Raw genomic sequence first — 22037 nt, 5'->3', positions numbered from 1 at the left:
ACGGACCGGAGCCGAAAGAAGAGAGAGAGCAACCTTATTACTCGTGAATGGGGTTGGCATGACTCATACTGCTCTCTGGTGCTTAATGGTGGAGTTCTCCCACAATGCATCTATTTCGGGTTTACTTTTTCTGTCACTCTCTATGTACTTAGAAGCGTAACTTCAGAACACTTACATAAGGACCTCCATGCTGTGCAAAACAAAACACAATAAAGTCAATTCACTCTCCGAAAATCAGAGTGGCCGACTACTAAAATAAGAAACGGCGTTGTAGAATTTGGCAAAGCAGAATGTTCATGGGTCAGTGACGCAGTACTCATTTTTTATATGTAATATTCATTTATTTAAAAAAATTATAATGCAGTGACTTCAATGCACCTCTTCTGTGTTGAGCATTTTAACGTAATAATGTTTCTAAATAAAAAAAAACTGAATCTGATTTACTGAGAGGAGTGAGATATTCTAGTGATAGTGGAACTCCAACCTTTTCACTGTTTGTATCACTCGACTTGCTGTAGTAGACTGCGAGTGTCATGGCGGGTGCCCAAAACCACTATCATTTTTAAAACGATAGTGTTTTTTGTGTCACAGAATGTAGTTTTAGGAGTTTATAGGCAAGGATGTACTTGTTTAGACTTCAAATATGCAGTTTGTTAATAAATATAACGGGTATTTGAAAATTAGCTTTGACGTTTTCTGAGATGTGAGCTCTAGGATGATTGCAGCTTTACCTCGTCCAGATCTTCTGGAATTTGCTGCTGGTTCTGATGTCTCTTTAGTGGTTAAACGTGAGATATAATTCATTTTGGGTAAATCTAACGGTAGTCTTTGGTAGGGCTGTCGCGATAACCGCAATATCGCAATACCGCGCTATTGACGTGCATAACCGCAGAGGAATGCAACAACCGCGATATTTGCCCGTTTTCTTTTTTCCTAAGGTTTTGCCCTTCTCACTTAATGCCTGTGTGCTGAATATTAAATTAGTAATAAGTTAGTAATGATAACATAATGTGTTTATTATGAGGCTCAGTACACTGTAACCGATTTTTGTAATTTGAACAGTATTTTACTGTAATATCTACAGTAAGATACTGTAAAATGTATATACAGTATTTTACTGTAAACTGCAAAGGATTATGGGAAAATATATGATCACTACTGTAATTCTCCACTACTGTAAATCCGTTTACAGTAGTGAACTTGCCCGCGAAAAATTGACCAATGGCAAGGGAGATTTTTTTTTTCTCCTGTTGAGAGGAAGTGGCGGTAAAAAGGACAAAAGAGAAATGTTGCATCAATAACACGACAAAAAGGTTAGTATATTATTTCTGTTTTATGAAAAACTGAACAATTTTAATTTGTTTTCACTTGTTAACAGCAAACTAACAATATTCATCGTGTTTTTCATGTCGGTAGCCTTTTTTTTCTGACTGGCGGCCGGGGCGCCGCCATAACGGTGAAAACATGGACTGGTGAGTAAATTAAGGTGACCTATATTAGTCGAAATAAACTTTATTTAAACTGAGAAACACGTTTGTATATTCGGCTGCCCTTTAATGCAAGTTAGTTCGTCTGACGAGCCCTTACTCAAGCTTAACAGCAAACTGAGGTGAAATACTGAGGTAAAGTGCGTTAAGCAACACCACTGTTTCTGTGGAGATTTTAAACTGTATTTTCAAGCCCTTCTTTTGCTTGTCATTTTCAAGTTTCTGGTCTGGATGTCGTCTGTAACGTCGGAGCGCGGAGGTGTATTTTGGATCTTCTTCTGTGAATGACTGCCATAGTATCGACGATAATGAACTGGTAAGCTAATAATGTCAGTAAGCCGAAGTTGACAAACTTAACGTTAGTCACAGAGCAGCATAATATCTTTTAAACGCTGCCTCTTTATAGCTGGCAAGGTAATTCTCTTCAAATGATGTTTAAGTAAGAAATGTGTGTATGAATGTCGTATGTAACTTTATAGACGGTCCCTTCAGTGACAGACGTGACATAAACAGCGTGCTAACATGAAACACTGAGGTAAAACTGAACACCGCGGTTAACTGCATCTTTTGTGTTTTATTTTCAAGTTTGTGGTCTCGTGGTCATGTCGTCTGCATCGGAGGTGTATTAGAGTCTTTTCTGGTGATTGCCGTCGTCGCGGTGCAAACAACAGGTGAGCTTCCCCTTTCATCAATTTAACTAAGTTAATGTTAACGTTACTAAATTAGCCAAATTAGCCACAGGCTGCTGTTCTCCACTGACTTGCAGAACAGGTTAACTTTTTAAAGAGAGTAACGGGCTAGCAATATATTAATATAACAAGTTTTGCTAATAAATATTATAAATGTTTACTTTATTAAAAATGTAGATTTTATTACTGTACAGTAGTTTTCTTTTCTGATCATAAACTATAGTAACACTAAAAGGGTGTTGTGACACTGTCTGTTACAGGAGATTTCTCCAAGCACTAACTGGATGCTGACCATCAGGGGCAGAATCATCAGCCAGCTGTCCATTTTACAGACATGCAGAATCAGGTAACCCAAAACATTTTTGTTTTACATTGCATTTACATTCATGCATTTTTCAGATGCTTTTATCCTAAGCAAGTTATATTGTATTTAAAGTACACATTTGAAAGGTATTTATTTCCGGGGAATGTTTTTTATTACCATGTCTTGTCACATCAAGATTGAGTTTGCATGCACATTAAAATTATTTCTATTAAACCAGCATTTAAACAGCAAAATGCAGCTGCTTCAGGTATCTTTAACTTACTGTAACCTTTAAATTCATAATAGCAATCTTACCGTCTGTCAATTTAGATTATTGTTACTGTAAAGCAACAATTAGAGATTTTTAATCATAGTAGGCTTATTATATGCACAGACTTTCTAGGAAACACACGTTTAGAATGTTTATATGAACAGATTGGTTAGCATTTAGCATGGTCTGTGGCAGACTTTTGAGTGTCAGGGCAACAAAATTCAATAAACAAGAATGTAATATTAAGTGATTTAAATCATGAAGAAAGTATTGTCTTTTTGCTCCATTTAGTAAAAACGGTTCTTAACAAAGCCATGTTGTGCATCTCTGCACACAGCAGTGTTTCATTACTGAATGAATTTACCTTTTTTAAACACCTAGAATCAGTGACTTACTGGCCCATTCATAAAATTCTTTATAAAAAATTTCAAGAAAAAGTTTCTTCAGTTTTTTTTCTTACTACTGCGTTCGTATGTAGTATATCATTTTTTTTTTAAATGCATACAGCACCAAGTTTGACAGTTGAGGCAAATTCTTTAAACACTGTTTTTCTTGTGCTTGCAGGTTTGTTCAGACAGTCAACCTTTGTGGCAGCAAATGCATTGACAGTCACAGATCAGATGGACTTCTGGAAAGAGGGTGCAAACAACAAGCATCAGCCTGAATCCCATTCTGCCGTTTCTCATCAGAGAGCTTGTCAACTTTGACTCAAAACTACTAAAATTTAACACAACACAAACACATTTTTACTGTATGATTTTATTTTATTTACACTACCAGACAAAGCTTTTGAACAGTAAGATTTTAAATGTTTTTAAAGAAGGTCTCTTCTGCTCACTAAGCCTGCATTCATTTGATCCAAAGTACAGCAAACACAGTACACTTTTGAACCATTTTTATTATTTAAAATAACTGTTTTCTTTTTGAATATATTTTAAAATGTAATTTATTGCTGTGATCAAACCTTAATTTTTAGCATCATTACTGCAGTCACATGATCCTTCAGAAATCATTCTAATAATTTGATTTTCTGCTCAAAAACTATTATTATGATGTTGCTGAAATTATTATAATGCTAAAATACATTTTTTTTTTCAGGTTTCTTTGATGAATAGAAAGTTCAGATAAACAGCATTTATCTGAAACAGAAATAGTTTGTAACATTATGAATGTCTTTATTATCACTTTTGATCAATTTAAATCATCCTTGCTAAATAATATCTTTCTATTCATCAAAGAATCCTGAAAAATCTGAAAATTAAATAATGTTTATCAGCATACTAGAATGATTTCTGAAGGATCATGTGATACTGAAGACGAGTAATGATGCTGAAAATTCAGCTTTGATCAAAGGAATAAATTAAATTTGGATCAAATTAATGCAGGCTTGGTAAGCAGAAGAGAATTCTTTAAAAAAATCTTAGTGTTCAAAAACTTATGACTGGTAGTGTACTTACTTATTTTTGCTTTTCAGTATGTGTATGTTTGCCATGATACAAAGTCTCTGTACTTTTAAAAAGAAAATGTTCAACAATTAAAAAGAATATTATCAGAACTAATGCTTATGAGTTATTGTGATTTTTATGGGGTTGGGGTGGTAAAAATCTTGAATTACAGTGCTGTAGGTTAATTGGATTGTTTTTACAGGTAAAAAATGTTTAAAATAAATGAAAATAAACTCTATAGTACTGATACTGTAATTGAAAATACAGTAAAAATACTGTAATTGAAGATACAGTAAAAACACTGTAAATTAAATTACAGTAAAAATAATGTAAATGAAATTACAGTAAAAATACTGTAAATGAAATTACAGTAAAAATACTGTAAATGAAATTACAGTAAAGACCTTTTAGTACTGTAAATGCACTTACAGTATTAATACTGTAAACATTTTTACAGTAACTTACTGGCATCCAGCTGCCAGTAAGTTACTGTAAAATTTACAGCAAACTTTTTACAGTGTAGATATGCACTTAACAAGCCTAAACAGACTAGTAGTATTTAATAATAGTATTTAGTGTTGGGAAATAATGTGTGTATTTGTGATAGTAATTAATTAAAATTTTCCGCCATTAGATGCCGTTGGACACATGGTTGTAAATAAAGAAGTTATTTTTACTTTTAACAAGACCATGTATGATGCAGCCAACAAATGCACCCTTAACTATGGAAGCCCTTTTGTGCCTATGAATAAAAAAAAGGTAATTGTGATATTTTGTTTTACAATTCTGTCTTTTTTCTTGCAATTGTGCGTTTACATCTCGCAATTCAGATTTTTTCTCAGAATTGTGTGCTATAAACTCACAATTGCGAGTTACAATGTCAGAATAGCAAGATATAAACTCAGAATTGTGAGTTTATATCTTGCAATTCTGGCTTTATTACTATGTACAATTGTGAGTTAAGTCAGAATTGTGAGATATAAACTCACAATTCTGAGAACATCTTAGTCTTTTTTTCCCACAAAACTGGACTTTATAACTTGCGAGTTTATCTCTTACAATTCTAAGAAAAAGGTCAGAATTGCGAGAAAAAAATAAGAATTTTGGGATATAAACTTGCAATTATGAGGAAAAAATTCAGAATTGCGACTTTATATGTTGCAATTCTGACTTTATAACTTGCAATTGTGTTTATATCTCACAATTCTTTCTGACTTTATTTCTCAGAACTGCAACTTTATTTTTCAGAATTGAAAGAAATAAGTAAGAATTGCGAGATATAAGCTTGCAGTTATAAGGAAAAAATGAAAAAATTGTGAGATACAAATTCACAATTGCAAGAAAAAAACATCAGAATTGTCACAATTACCTTTTTTTATTCAGTGGTGGAAACAGGCTTCCATACTTAACAGATAATGAAAGGATAGTACGACAAAGATATCGCTTTCCTCAGTGGACATTCAAACTAATGTTTTATTGTGAATATCAGATTGAGCTGAAGAATAAATGCTGTATCAGATGCAGGTAATCACACTCGTTCAGTCAATCTCTCTCTCATAATACTCCACATAATACAGTGAGCTTTTAAGATAGTAATACAATAAGCTTTTAATGATACCACTCAACATTCCTTCGTTAGCAGCAGTAAAGTGATTTTTGAATAATAATGGAGGCTTGGACTCAGCTGTTGTACTGTCAAACAGAGATTTTAAACTTTTGTCGAAGAGTATCGTTTGCACAAAAGAGGGCTTTTAAAGACACTGTTGTTGTTTCGTATGTATTTCCACACTCGTGCTGTCGAACTGTTGTATAAACACAAAATCACACTCGTAGCTGTGCGAACTTGAGCTTTTATATCTAAATGTTTTTTTTTTTTTTTTTGGAAATGGCATAAATGTTTTTCAAACCCAACTGAACTGCACAGAGTACTGTTATTGTGGACACTCATATACGTCATTGACCCTTATATGTTTTATATTCTTGGGTGAATCCCAATGCCTCACCAACATTAACACCTTTGTGGAGGTGGACGGCGTTAGACAGACCTCCCCTCAAGGACGGTATCCAATTCTGCTTGTGTGTGCGCGCCTGTGTAATCCATAGCTGCGGGGAGGATGACCTTCACAGCGTGGAGCCTCAAAGGCTAATGCGACAGGGAGAGAGACAGAGGAAGGAAAGGGAAAGCGGGGTACGAAATGACATATTTAGACATTTGCCTTGCTGACGATCACTCAAGGGCGAAGTCGCACCACTTTCACGTGTGGTTTCAGTACAAAAAACACAGTCTTCTTCCTTGACCCTTTAGAGGATGTTAAGTAAACCCTACACCTGCTCCACTTTCCTCCCTTTTCATTCAGTTTCCAACTTACCAGATTCAGACCGTGTTATCTTATGCATGTCATTGTGGGAGGTTTGGCTAGTATGATTGTGGTTAAAAGAGTACTGGCCTATCAAATATTAATTGATCTTTGATGTAGGAGAAGAATAGGAAGTGCTATGTGATGCTGATTCAGCGTTTGGCAAGTGCAGTAAACCCACAGTGGCGTTTTATCGGATCTCATCAAACATGTTCAGATGCCATTTACCCATGTCACAATGCATCAAATTATATATATATATATATATATATATATATATATATATATATATATATGTAATATTTATTTAATATTAGATCCTATATAATATATATTTTGCACACACAATTTATTTAAAATTAAAATTTAATATTTAAATATAATAATACATTTAATTTTTGGTTAATATTGATTAATATTATTGAATAATATTAATGCGTAATTTTTGCATAGAAATTTAAGCAATTTAACATTAGCTTTTGTATTATTTAATATTAAAATGATTAAGTGCACTATTACTACTATTTATAAATTATTATAGATATTAACAATTAATTACAATAAATATATTATTTAGTATGTAATATTGTATGTATATAATGTATTTAATATTAGATATTATATTTTGTTTTTCATTTATTTATTATAACATTTAATATTACTATTAATGAATATTTTGAATACTTGTACACACACACACACACACACACACACACACACACACACACACACACACACAATTTTATATATATTTAATAGTAAATTTAAATTGAATATTTTATTTTGAGCATTACATATTAAAATGATTAAATACACTTCTACTACTAATAAACTTTATTATTATTATTATTATTATTGATATAAAAAATTACAACAAATATATTATTTAGTTTGCAATTTTGTTTGTATGTTTAATATTAAATGGAAATTATATAACACATTTTTTGCAATAAGGTTTAATTTTTATTACTATTAATGAATATTCTGAATACTCTCTCTCTCTCTCACACACACACACACACACAATTTTATAATTTATTTCATATTAATAATAAATAGTACATTTAAATTGAATATAAAAATAATTTTTTAATGAATACTATTTAATATAAATACGTAAAATATATTTAATATTAGGTTTTATTTTGAGTATTAAATATTAAAATGATTCTACTACTACTACTACTAAACTTTTATTATTAATATAATTATTAATTATAATAAATATATTTTATCTAATTTGTAATATGTTGTATTTATATAACATATTTAATATTAGATATTAAATATTATATATTATAGAATACATTTTGTTTTTATTTATTTGCTATAACATTTAATTTTTATTACTATTAATGAATATTCTGAATACTTGTACATACGCACACCATTCTATAATTTATTTAATTTTAATATTTAATAGTACATTTAATTTAATATTAAAATAAATTTTCCATGAATATTATTGAATATTATAAATACGTAATATATAAATGCATAGGAATGTATTTAATATTAGGTTTTATTTTGTTGAGTATTAAATATTAACATTACATTTTTTTATATTATTAATGAGTATTCTGATTACTTGTACACACACATATAATTGTATAATTTATTTAATATAATATTGATTGGTACATTAAAATTTTATATTAAAATGAATTTTTCATGAATGTTATTGAATATTATAAATATATGTATAATTAATGAATATTCTGAATACTTGTACACACACACACACACACACACACACACACACACACACACACACACACACACACACACACACACACACCCACACACCCATGTTGGGTTTACATGTTTTATGGGGACATTCCATAGGCGTAATGGTTTTTATACTGTACAAACCGTACTTTCTATCGCCCTAACCCTACCCTACACCTAAACCTAGCCCTCACAGGAGATTGTGCACACTTTTACTTACTCAAAAAAACTCATTGTGCATGATTTATAAGCCTGTTTCCTCATGGGGACCTGAGAAATGTCCCCAGAAGGTCAAAATCTACTGGTATTCCTATCCTTGTGGGGACATTTGGTCCCCACAACGTGATGAATACCAGGTACACACACACACACACACACACACACACACACACACACACACACACACACACACACACACACACACACACACACACACACACACATTAAACTAAATTATAAAACTACCGAACATTCCCATCTCACATTCGCAGAAAGGAACTGTGAAGTTATTCAGAAGTATTTATTTTTCCTTTAGTCATGTCTTATTTTGCTTAGTCCACCAAGTGAGCCAGAATACGTCCCGTTCTCCACCTGCAGCTCAAATCCACTGACCTCTAAAAGTGCTTCTTTTCAAATCTATTGACGGGCCAGCCATTCTCTATCTCTCCATCCAATTTCTCTTTTTAATTTCTTTTACCATCTATCTTTTCTCTGTCACCCCCTCTATTTTTGTCAGAAACAATCAGTGAATTTTCCAGTTGACTGCCCTGCATTGCCGCAGTCACAGACATGGAGGCAAGTATGAAGGGAGGGGGAAAAACGGAGAGAGAGAGGGGGTGAAAACGCACATAAGAAGCGGGGACAAAAGAGGAGGCTGAGGGCTCTCATGACTCAAAATCTTTTGAAGAAGCATCATATCGGTCCCTCCTGGTGCCCCACAGTGAGCAGACAGCAATGCGGAGCTGCATTCCCTTACATGCAGCCGTTCTCCCGTCTGTCTCTCTCCCCCTCATTCCCAGCCGGAGCTCCGCCACCATTGCTCCCCTCCTCACCCGACTCTTCACTCGCACTCCAGAGGAAAATGCGCATCTCGCATTCTGACACTATGCACCACGGTCCAACCGGCAAGCCAGGGAGACCTCTGAGGTGCATTAAATTATATGTGCGTGTCCTTTGCTACCAAGAGACAGGATGTAGCCTTAAATAGCAGCGGAGAGAGGCTGACTGAGGAGGAGATAGATAAAGAGAAACCAAAATCAACACTGAGGGCTGAGATAAAAGGGACGAGAATGGAAAAAGAGAAGAGAGAAATATTTATGGGTCAGTGACAAATAAGGATGAGCAGAAGAAGTGTTTTCAAAATCTAGCTGGCTTCATACATTTTTGAAAACATTTGTGCCATTTTCTAAAAAAACATTGTCATTTAAAGGAGTAGTTCACTTTCAAAACAACAATTTACAGATAATTTACTCACCCCCTTGTCATCCAAGATATTTATGTCTTTTTTTCTTCAGTCGCCAAGAAATTATATTTTTTGAGATAAACATATCTGGAAATTTCTCCATATAATGGACTTAAATGGTGCCCCGATTTTTCAATCTTCAAAAAGCCGTTTAAATGCAGTTTAAATGCAGCTTCAAATGGCTGTAAACAATCCCAGCCGACGAAGAAGGGTCTTGTCTACTGAAACGTTCTGTCATTTTTCACAATTTTTTCCTACCACCTAGACAAAACAGTGACAATAAAATGCTAAAATAAAAAGTGATAAAAAATGTGTGATTTAAAAATTTATGCCAAGTATTTTTTCAAGAAAAATTTTCACGTTTTACACTTTAATATAATTTTTTCTACCATTTAGACAATTAAAAAAGTGCTAAGAAAATGTAATAATAAAATGAAAAATAATTATACAATGTGTGAAAATTCACAAATTTCACACTTTTTAATGAGATTTGTTCCTACCACCTAGACATTTATTTAAAAGTGATGATAAAATGTAATAGTAAAATAAAAAGTGATAATAAAATGTAACATTAAAATGAAAAGTAATTATACAATGTGTGAAAAAAAAAATGATGCCAAGTATTTTTTAATTCATTCACAAATTTCACACTTTTTAATGTGAATTTTTTTTCTACCACTTAGACCTTTGTTTTTAAGTGATGCTAAAATAAAAAAGATGATAAAATGTGTTTTTATTCATTCACAAATTTCACACTTTTTAATGAGAATTTTTGTCCTACCACCTAGACATTTTTAAGTAATAATAAAATGTCATAATACAATAAAAATTATATTAAAATGTGTGACTAAATTGTATTTTTGTTTAATTTATTCACAAATTTCACACTTTTAATGAGACTTGTTCCTACCACCTAGACATGTTTTTAAAAGTGATAATAAAATTTGATAGCAAAATAAAGTGATTAAAATGCGTAATTAAAAAGTGATAATAAAATAAAAAGTGATTAAAAATTCTGACAAGTATTTTTACATTTATCCACAAATTGCACAATTTTTAATGAGAAATGTTCTTACCACCTAAAAAAATTTTTTAAAAGTGATGATAAAATAAAAAGTGACAACAAAATGTGATTAAAATTATTTTAAAATTATTATTATGCTTTTTAATGAGATTTTTTCCTACTACTTAGACATTTTTTGACCCCTCAATATATTTTTAAAATTAGTTGGAATTCAAAGAGTTATGATTTGTATAAGATCTGTATAAGTCATTAAGTCACTATATTTTTCATTCATTTTTGGATTATTTTATACTGTAGATGCAGGACGAAAAGAAATCAGTGCCTTATCATTGATCCTTATGCAGAATGAGCAAGACTAGGATCAATAGAGGAAAGCAGTGATTGGGTGAGAGAGCACCCCATTTGTTTCCGCTTCCGTGCCTAGTTGTTTGCGCAGTGTACAAAGCCTGGCATTATTCTGGATCAGCGGCCATGTTGCCCACATATGTCAGCGGTGGCCAGAGGTACACATCAATATTCATTGAAACAGAAACTCTGACTTCTCCAGTTTGTTCCGGCCAGGCTGAGAAGGGAATGACTCCAAGGATATTTGTAGCAGATAAACTGGCCCTTTAGACATGTCAATTGATTGGGATGGAGGCGATCTCTAAGCAACTGTAACAGTGATAGATCTAAATGCTTAATACAAACACACAGGGATTCAAAAAGAGAGGACTGATCTTTTCATTTGTGGTGGGAAGCCATTATGGCGAGTTGATGGAGTCCGTTGCCTGTTGTGTCAGCCCCACGCAAGACTGATCACACAAACAGATCAATTTAATGGCCCGCATGATCGAATCGACATCACTGCGCGGCACCGAGCGTGAAATTTCTACGAATGATTTTGTCCTCAGTGTCCTTCATGGTGCAGGTGGAACACACACCAGGTAAAGACCAGGGCAAAGAGCTATTCTTGAGTTGATATAAGCGATGAGCTTTTGAAGGACCGCCATCTTCTCTCTAAGTTTGGAGTGCTGGCTGATATCCTCTCCGCTATGGAAAACATGCGGTAGCTTCCTCTTAATCCACATGAGTTGTACAGAGTCATTGATTTCATGGCTATCTGAGTGTGTGCAGAGGAGAGAGTCAGAGAGGGGAGAGCAGGAGAAACAGTAAATGTGGTTTTCTTTGCTAATCTTATGACTAGAAGAGCTCCTAACGGTATAGTTCAGTCATTATTTATGCACCCTCATTTTTATTTCAAACTTGTATGACTTTCTATTTTTTTGTTAATGTTATTTTGGAACCCACTGACTTTCATTTAAATGTAAATGACAGCAGAAATAATTAATTAATTAGGTTATTTATTTATTTTGTTGTTTTTGTTGATTTTTGTTTGATTATACAATTTTTTATTACTTATTTTATTTGTGGTTTTTTTTGTATTTATTTTGATTAATTTTTATTGATTTATTTTATAATTTTATTTTGATTTATCTTTATGTTTTTATTTGGAATTATTAAATTATCTTATGTTTATTTTTTTATGTATTTAGTCATTTATTTGGTTGGAGTTTTTGTTCATTTTTATTTCTTTGTTTTTATATATTTATTTTTTCCCCATTTATCTGTTTTTTGTTTGATTTTATATATTTATTCATTTTTGCATTTGTTTATTTTATTTGTATTTTATGTCGTTTGTTACATTTATGATTTTTTATGATTTTATTTTTATTTATTTTTTATATTTTTGTTTGGATTTATTTTAGTTTTTATATTTATTAAATTATATTTTTTGTTTTTATTTATTTTTGTATTATTATGTATTTTTATTCATTTTATTTTAGTTATTTTATGATTTTATTTTTATTTATTTTTCATGTATTTATTTGGATTTATTTTTGATTTTGTATTTATTTAAATACCTTTTTTGTTCTTTTTATTTTTGTATTATGTATTATTTTACATGTATTCATTATTGTTTTTGTTCATGTTTATTTGTTTGTTTTTATATATTTATTTATTTATGCATTTATTTATTTGTATTTATTTTTGTGTTTATCAAGTATTTATTTCATGGTTTTTTATTGTCTTTATTTTTGTTTATTGTTAATTTTATTTGTTCGTGTTTTTTATTGATTTATTTTAACATTTTATTTTATTTTTTTGCATTTATTTATTTGTTTTTTGTATGTATTTTTTTGAATTGAAGTATTTATTTCATGTTTTTATTTGTATTTTATGTCTTTTTTGTATTTATTGTTATTTTTATTTTTAATAATTTTTATATATTTACTTTGGATTTATTTTTATATTTATTTAATTATCTATTTTACATACATATTTTTTGTTTATTTTCATTTTTTTGTATTTAAGTGTTTATTTCATGTTTTTATTTGGATTGTATGTCTTCATTTATATTTGTTTTTGTATTTATTATTATTTTTATTTATTCATTTTTATTGATTGATTTTGATCTTATTTGTTATTTATTTTTGGTTTTATTTATTTGTTTGTTTTTTGTTTTGTATTTATTTATTTTTTATGTTTAAGATTTATTCATTTATTTATTTATTTTAATGAACACAAAAGAAAAAAAGTCATACAGGTTGGGTGAATTATCCATTTAATAATCACCTTTTAATCTCACATTAAGTAATAGTAGTGACTCAGTGAATAAGAGGAAGCAAAGAAATATGGGCATATATTAAGATTATAGCAATTGTGACCACAGAATCATGAATTATGCATCTGAGACGGCAAAGAGTCTCCGTACGTCGCAGTTACAGGCTTATCTAAATGCGTCATCTTAATGCCTGATGAGCTATGCAAAACCTTTCATCTGCAAACAGCTTTTTCCCCCTAATGAAACCGAGACAGACTCCTCCAGCAAAAGCACCAGATGACATATGAGACATTAGGCGACTTTCAGTCCCAGACTTCCCTTCAAACCTCCTCAGAAGACGTTTACAGCAGTAGTGAAGTGACAGCTCAGATGCCGTATGTCTTTCGTAGTGGAGTGGAATTCTAACACTGCAGTCCTTCTCTTTCATTCACTGTTTTCCTCTCTTTTGCTCCTCCTCTCCCTGCCTTCAACACAGCTCCTGGGCTGTGAGGAGAAACATCAAAGTCACAGAAGCGTTGAAAATGTACCTACAGGTGCACACGGACCCTCAGAGGCAGCCCATCATTGGACGTTTTCCACATTGCTCCCCTTTCTTTCTCTATCTTTCTCATTCTCTCAGCCGTCTCTCCTGGGTAAGCTGGAGATTGGGGTTAATGTATACACTGTGTCACATGCTGCATGTTGCCACTGTCTGCCAGTTTATCTCCAAAGCCACGGAAGAAAAAAGGAAGGAGCTTATAGAGGAAAGAGAGAAGAAAACAGAGAAGAGGGGAAGAGAGGTGGTTGATTTGGGATGCGAGGCACGTGAAGGCCGGATAACCATCTTTTCTGCAGCCCTCCTCCAGTGTGCTGTTTGCTCAATCATCATTTACTGCAGAGAGAGAGAGACAGAGAGAGAGAGAGAGAGGAGGGGTGTTCAGTGATGCAGGAAGGAGGAAGTAAAGGAGTTTGAAAGAAAAGAGTGAAGGGGGAAGAATCATTCTAGATACAAAAGCAGGCAGTGAACGGTACTGCAGAGGTGATGCACCAACCCGGGAGTGTAAGCACAACAACTATGCTATAGCTCTGAGAACAACTACATTGTACAGTAGCTCGGATGTCTTCAAAGTAGTTTAGCTTTTCTCAGGAACTGTCTAATTTTCCAGCAGGGTCATTCCGTGTCAACTCAACCAGAGGTCCCTGGCTCAATTTTTTGATTTTGCTGATATCTTTTCTGAAAGAAGATAGACATGTATAGTGATGAAACCCAAAATATTAAGTGTCATGGATGAATATTTACTGAGTAATCCACTATGTTGTAAAGGGGGTCAAAATAATTTTCACCTGAGATTTAGAGCCAAAATTTCTTCAGAAAGATGGCAGCATCATTATCTTATTTTTACATAGAGATTGGTAGGTCTGTTTGTATAATCAGTTGACTTTAGCAATCTTTGTTGACTGTTTGTTGATCTTTGCATTGAACATACCAGTCTGAGTGCCATAAATATTCTATTTCCAAAGTTTGCATGCCTACACTCTTAAAAATAAAGGTGCTTTAAAGGGTTCTTCAAGCGATGCCTAGAAGAACCATTTTTGGTTCCACAAAGAACCATTCAGTCAAAGGTTCTTTAAAGAACCATCTCTTTCTTACCTTTTTATAATCTGAAGAACCTTCTTTTGCACAAAGAACCTTTTGTGAACCATTTAGACAGTAAAGGCTCTTCTATGGCATCGTGAATCACCTTTGTTTTTAAGAGTGTATAACTCCAGAAATATTAAAGATATCGCAATATGACTTTAGATTCTAGTTCTTAAAAATCTTTTTTTTTTGGAATCTTCATTTCCAAGGCCCTATATTATTCAGTCCCAGAGATATCTCAAAGAGGCTCCATGTCCAGATTGTTGAATATTGTCCATTTTCAGTGGTTGAAAACCAAATGTTGGTTGCTTTGCATACAGCTGATACTTATTATATTTAAAGTGGAATGTCTGAAGAATAAGCAATGTAAATAATTTGCGAATCGTTAACTGTAGATCAGAATAGGTTTGTGAATCATTTGGTGAATTGAATTATTCAAGTCAAATGATTCACGATATGTGATTTGATACACAAATTATGGTTTGTGAATTATTATTCAGTAGGGCTGGGACAACAAATGAATGCATCACGAATCAAGAAATGATTCAGCATCGATTCTGAGTTTTTCCGAACACATTGCGATTCTTTCTCAAATCAATTCTGAGCTTAGTTTTCAACAGCTGTTTCATTATTCAGATTGGGAGTTCAGAGCGTGTATCGCAAATATTTAGCGTTAGATTGGAACTTCGGAGCACGGATCGTAAATCATTTGATTTAGATCGGGACTTCGTTGCAGGTTAGCGAATCATTTGATTCAGTTCGGGACTTCATGGTGAATCATTTGTTTTAGATTTTAGGATTTTGGAGCGGTTTCCTGAATTTTCTTAAACAGTAGAAAACATCAAACAATTAAGATTGTTTAGTTATAAAAACAAAACAAAGAAAAAAGAAGGTTTACACAAATTTTACAAAATGTTTTATTATAATAAAAGTGTAGTATACTTTGTAATACTTTAGTAGTAATACTTTACAAAGACAACTAAATTAACAACTTTTATCAAAGTAAACCGCTTTTGTATTTTAATCAAAAATATCTTAATTTGTATTCCAAAGATGAACGAAGGTCTTGAGTTTGGAATGAGTAAGACGATGACAGAATTTACATTTTTGGGTGAACTGTGTAGCTTGGCTGTTGTTGATCTTTAAACCTTGTCAAGCTTCAAGCTTCTCAAACTTTAAAGTAGCTTCACAAACTCTTGTACGTTTCGCTCTGTTGAGTTTAGTGTCTGCAGCTACTTTCTTTCTCTCTTGGCTCACGCCACATGTAACCTTTCTGCTGTCCACTTAGCCTTTCTGTTCTACCGCCCACCTGAGTGTGTGTGTGTGTGTGTGTGTGTGTGTGTGTGTGCGCGTGCAGAGGATTCTTGCGCAGTGTTGTGTAATAGTCTAAAAGACAGTCTAACAGTGCACAAAGCACAGCTCTCATCCCAGAAGACTCTTCCTGGTAGAGACGATTGAAGAGAAGATCCACCGCCCCCTCTAAACTCTCTCGCTCACACCAGCTCCAGAAGATTCCAAATCTCTCATCCCCCTGCTCCCTCTGTGTGCTCCTCCAAACTGTGAGTGAGTGAGTGTCTCCAGTGCAATTACTCAGATGATATCAGCTGTCAGTCAGCGGCTCAAAGATGAAGCCAGGCTCTTTTACATGATAATGGGATGCCACATTCAATCAGGCCTTTGTGTGGCACAGAGGGGGCAGTTGACTCATTAAAAAATGCGGCACAATAACAATAAAAGAAGCGGCATCAGCAAACTTCCACTTTTACACCTCCATTAGAGCTCTCTGTCGCACTCACCTTTCCTTCTGCTTTCCTCCTTTTTCTGCAGAATTGGTAGTGCAGGGTTGAGAGAAGAAAACAAGGTAATGGAGGAGAGGGGGAAACAGAACAGTAGAAAATAAGCGTGGAAGAAAAAAAGGAGAGGGGTGTTAATGACAGTGAAGGAGAGGAAGACAAATCTGAAAAAGAGCAGTGGAAAGATGGGGAAAAATAGTAAAAAAAAGGAGAGGATGAAAGGAAATGTTAAACATAAGAATAGAAGATGAGTAAACACAAGACAGTAATGAAAAGTAGGAAAAACAGTAAGGACAGTAAAAAGATTCACTGATTTATTCAGTGAATCAAAAACAGTAAAACAGATAGTAGTGAATGAAACAAAATGTACAATGGAGAAAAGAAAACTAAACTAAAAAGAGAGAAGAGGAGGAAATAAAACAGTAAAAAGAAGAGAAGAGCAGGAAACAAAACTAGAAAGAAGAGAAGAGGAAACAAAACTGTAAAGAGAAGAGGATGAAACAAAACTAGAAAGAAGAGAAGAGGAAACAAAACTGTAAAGAGAAGAGGAGGAAACAAAACTGTAAAAAGAGGAGGAAACAAAATTGTAAAGACAAGAGGAGGAAACAAAACTGTAAAAAGGAGAGAAGAGGAGGAAACAAAACTGTAAAAAGGAGAGAAGAGGAGGAAACAAAACTGTAAAAAGGAGAGAAGAGGAGGAAACAAAACTGTAAAAGGGAGAGAAGAGGAGGAAACAAATCTGTAAAGAGAAGAGGAGGAAACAAAACTGTAAAAAGGAGAGAAGAGGAGGAAACAAAACTGTAAAAAGGAGAGAAGAGGAGGAAACAAAACTGTAAAAAGGAGAGAAGAGGAGGAAACAAATCTGTAAAGAGAAGAGGTGAGGAGGAAACAAAACTGTAAAAAGGAGAGAAGAGGAGGAAACAAAACTGTAAAGAGAAGAGGAGGAAACAAAACTGTAAAAAGGAGAAAAGAGGAGGAAACAAAACTGTAAAGAGAAGAGGAGGAAACAAAACTGTAAAAAGGAGAAAAGAGGAGGAAACAAAACTAAAAAGGAGAGAAGAGGAGGAAACAAAACTGTAAAAAGGAGAGAAGAGGAGGAAACAAAACTAAAAAGGAGAGAAGAGGAGGAAACAAAACTGTAAAGAGAAGAGGAGGAAACAAAACTGTAAAAAGGAGAGAAGAGGAGGAAACAAAACTGTAAAAAGGAGAAGAGGAGGAAACAAAACTAAAAAGGAGAGAAGAGGAGGAAACAAAACTGTAAAAAGGAGAAGAGGAGGAAACAAAACTAAAAAGGAGAGAAGAGGAGGAAACAAAACTGTAAAGAGAAGAGGAGGAAACAAAACTGCAAAAAGGAGAAGAGGAGGAAACAAAACTAAAAAGGAGAGAAGAGGAGGAAACAAAACTGTAAAGAGAAGAGGAGGAAACAAAACTGTAAAAAGGAGAGAAGAGGAGGAAACAAAACTGTAAAAAGGAGAGAAGAGGAGGAAACAAAACTGTAAAAAGGAGAGAAGAGGAGGAAACAAAACTAAAAAGGAGAGAAGAGGAGGAAACAAAACTGTAAAGAGAAGAGGAGGAAACAAAACTGTAAAAAGGAGAGAAGAGGAGGAAACAAAACTGTAAAAAGGAGAGAAGAGGAGGAAACAAAACTGTAAAAAGGAGAGAAGAGGAGGAAACAAAACTGTAAAAAGGAGAGAAGAGGAGGAAACAAAACTGTAAAAGGGAGAGAAGAGGAGGAAACAAATCTGTAAAGAGAAGAGGAGGAAACAAAACTGTAAAAAGGAGAGAAGAGGAGGAAACAAAACTGTAAAAAGGAGAGAAGAGGAGGAAACAAATCTGTAAAGAGAAGAGGTGAGGAGGAAACAAAACTGTAAAAAGGAGAGAAGAGGAGGAAACAAAACTGTAAAGAGAAGAGGAGGAAACAAAACTGTAAAAAGGAGAAAAGAGGAGGAAACAAAACTGTAAAGAGAAGAGGAGGAAACAAAACTGTAAAAAGGAGAAAAGAGGAGGAAACAAAACTAAAAAGGAGAGAAGAGGAGGAAACAAAACTGTAAAAAGGAGAGAAGAGGAGGAAACAAAACTGTAAAGAGAAGAGGAGGAAACAAAACTGTAAAAAGGAGAGAAGAGGAGGAAACAAAACTGTAAAAAGGAGAAGAGGAGGAAACAAAACTAGAAAGGAGAGAAGAGGAGGAAACAAAACTGTAAAAAGGAGAAGAGGAGGAAACAAAACTAAAAAGGAGAGAAGAGGAGGAAACAAAACTGTAAAGAGAAGAGGAGGAAACAAAACTGTAAAAAGGAGAAGAGGAGGAAACAAAACTAAAAAGGAGAGAAGAGGAGGAAACAAAACTGTAAAGAGAAGAGGAGGAAACAAAACTGTAAAAAGGAGAGAAGAGGAGGAAACAAAACTGTAAAAAGGAGAGAAGAGGAGGAAACAAAACTGTAAAAAGGAGAGAAGAGGAGGAAACAAAACTAAAAAGGAGAGAAGAGGAGGAAACAAAACTGTAAAGAGAAGAGGAGGAAACAAAACTGTAAAAAGGAGAGAAGAGGAGGAAACAAAACTGTAAAAAGGAGAGAAGAGGAGGAAACAAAACTGTAAAGAGAAGAGGAGGAAACAAAACTGTAAAAAGGAGAGAAGAGGAGGAAACAAAACTAAAAAGGAGAGAAGAGGAGGAAACAAAACTGTAAAGAGAAGAGGAGGAAACAAAACTGTAAAGAGAAGAGGAGGAAACAAAACTGTAAAAAGGAGAGAAGAGGAGGAAACAAAACTGTAAAAAGGAGAGAAGAGGAGGAAACAAAACTAAAAAGGAGAGAAGAGGAGGAAACAAAACTGTAAAAAGGAGAGAAGAGGAGGAAACAAAACTAAAAAGGAGAGAAGAGGAGGAAACAAAACTAAAAAGGAGAGAAGAGGAGGAAACAAAACTGTAAAAAGGAGAGAAGAGGAGGAAACAAAACTAAAAAGGAGAGAAGAGGAGGAAACAAAACTGTAAAAAGGAGAGAAGAGGAGGAAACAAAACTAAAAAGGAGAGAAGAGGAGGAAACAAAACTGTAAAGAGAAGAGGAGGAAACAAAACTGTAAAGAGAAGAGGAGGAAACAAAACTGTAAAAAGGAGAGAAGAGGAGGAAACAAAACTGTAAAAAGGAGAGAAGAGGAGGAAACAAAACTAAAAAGGAGAGAAGAGGAGGAAACAAAACTGTAAAAAGGAGAGAAGAGGAGGAAACAAAACTAAAAAGGAGAGAAGAGGAGGAAACAAAACTGTAAAAAGGAGAGAAGAGGAGGAAACAAAACTGTAAAAAGGAGAGAAGAGGAGGAAACAAAACTAAAAAGTAGAGAAGAGGAGGAAACAAAACTGTAAAAAGGAGAGAAGAGGAGGAAACAAAACTAAAAAGGAGAGAAGAGGAGGAAACAAAACTGTAAAGAGAAGAGGAGGAAACAAAACTGTAAAGAGAAGAGGAGGAAACAAAACTGTAAAAAGGAGAGAAGAGGAGGAAACAAAACTGTAAAAAGGAGAGAAGAGGAGGAAACAAAACTGTAAAGAGAAGAGGAGGAAACAAAACTGTAAAAAGGAGAGAAGAGGAGGAAACAAAACTAAAAAGGAGAGAAGAGGAGGAAACAAAACTGTAAAGAGAAGAGGAGGAAACAAAACTGTAAAAATGAGAGAAGAGGAGGAAACAAATCTGTAAAGAGAAGAGGTTAAGAGGAAATAAAACCGTAAAAAGGAGAGAAGAGGGGGAAACAAAACTGTAAAAAGGAGAGAAGAGGAGGAAACAAAACTAAAAAGGAGAGAAGAGGAGGAAACAAAACTGTAAAGAGAAGAGGAGGAAACAAAACTGTAAAAAGGAGAGAAGAGGAGGAAACAAAACTAAAAAGGAGAGAAGAGGAGGAAACAAAACTGTAAAGAGAAGAGGAGGAAACAAAACTAAAAAGGAGAGAAGAGGAGGAAACAAAACTGTAAAAAGGAGAGAAGAGGAGGAAACAAAACTGTAAAGAGAAGAGGAGGAAACAAAACTGTAAAAAGGAGAGAAGAGGAGGAAACAAAACTGTAAAAAGGAGAGAAGAGGAACCCAAACTGAAAGAAGATAAGGAGGAAACAAAATTGTAAAGAGCAGAGGAAATAAAACTAAAAAGAAGAGGAGAGGATGAAACAAAACTGTAAAAAAAAGGACATGATGAGGAAACAAAACTGTAAAAAGAAGAGAAGAGGAGGAAACAAAGCTGTAAAAAAGAGGGAAAAACTGCAAAATGAAAAGGAGGAAACAAAACTAAAAAATAGGAGAGGAAGAAACAAAACTAAAAAGGAAACAAAAGGAGGGAAAAAAGGAGAGAAAAGGAGGAAACAAAACTTCAAAAAGGGAAATAGACAATGAAACTAAACTTTGAAAAGAAGAAGAAACAAAACTAAAAAGAGGAGAGGAAACAATACTAAAAAGGAGAGAAGAGGAGGAAACAAAACTGCGAAAGAGGAAATAGAGGAGGAAACAAAACTGTAAAAAAAGAGGAGAGGAGGAAACAAAACTTTCAAAAGGGAAATAGACAAAGAAACAAAACTGTAAAAAAAGGAGAGGAGGAAACAAAACTAAAAAGGAGAGCAGAGGAGGAAACAAAACTTCAAAAAGGGAAATAGACAAGGAAACAAAACTGAAAAGAAGAAGAAACAAAACTAAAAAAGAGGAGAGGAGGAAACAAAACTGTAAAAAATGAGAAAGAGCATGAAACAAAACTGGAAAAAGAGCCAAAATTGTAAAAAGGATACAAACTAGTGAAAAAGAGGAGAGGAGGAAACAAAACTTTCAAAAGTGAAGAGAAGGAAACAACACAGTGGGAGAGGAGAGGACGTCAGTGATTCTCATTCTCTTACCTTATGCTCAGTTCTCCCTCCTCCTCTTCTCTTCCTCCTCTCGCATTCAGCTGGAGTGCAAGGTCAGCTGTAGCCTTTATATAAGGAGACTGCCACTACACATTTGTTGGATGTAAGCATGTGTTAGTACAGACGTGCGATATATATGTGTGTGAGTGTGTGAAAGAGGGAGATATGAAAAACCTCACAGTACATGCTGTACACACTCAAGGTTAAATGGGGATTAGACCCTCGTGGGGCTGTAGATGTATTTTCTGGATGTAGACATGTAGCCTAAGGATGACTTATTAATAGCTGGTTCTCACTGTTCAGCGTGCGATTCAGTCAGCGCTAGATAAATGTTAAATGAACACACTTCCTTCTGAGAATTGAACGATTCTGCAGTCAGTTATATTAGGTGA

At 33.8% G+C, this 22037-nt stretch overlaps 1 protein-coding gene and 1 long non-coding RNA gene across 2 annotated transcripts in view; both read left to right on the top strand.

The window, feature by feature from the left end:
- Window positions 1-22037, top strand: part of znf385a (zinc finger protein 385A) — a 106592-nt gene that overhangs the window by 15566 nt on the left and 68989 nt on the right. The gene's annotated exons all lie outside the window — the stretch shown is intronic.
- Window positions 1041-2488, top strand: LOC141290463 (uncharacterized). Its single transcript, XR_012340156.1, has 3 exons — window positions 1041-1803; window positions 2073-2158; window positions 2437-2488. It is a non-coding gene; the product is annotated as an uncharacterized lncRNA (long non-coding RNA).

The sequence above is a fragment of the Garra rufa genome, chromosome 18, assembly GCF_049309525.1.
Source record: "Garra rufa chromosome 18, GarRuf1.0, whole genome shotgun sequence".
Classification (NCBI taxonomy): domain Eukaryota; kingdom Metazoa; phylum Chordata; class Actinopteri; order Cypriniformes; family Cyprinidae; genus Garra; species Garra rufa.
The sequence above is the reverse complement of the archived record's forward strand: the minus strand, read 5'-3'. Positions and strand labels throughout refer to the sequence as shown.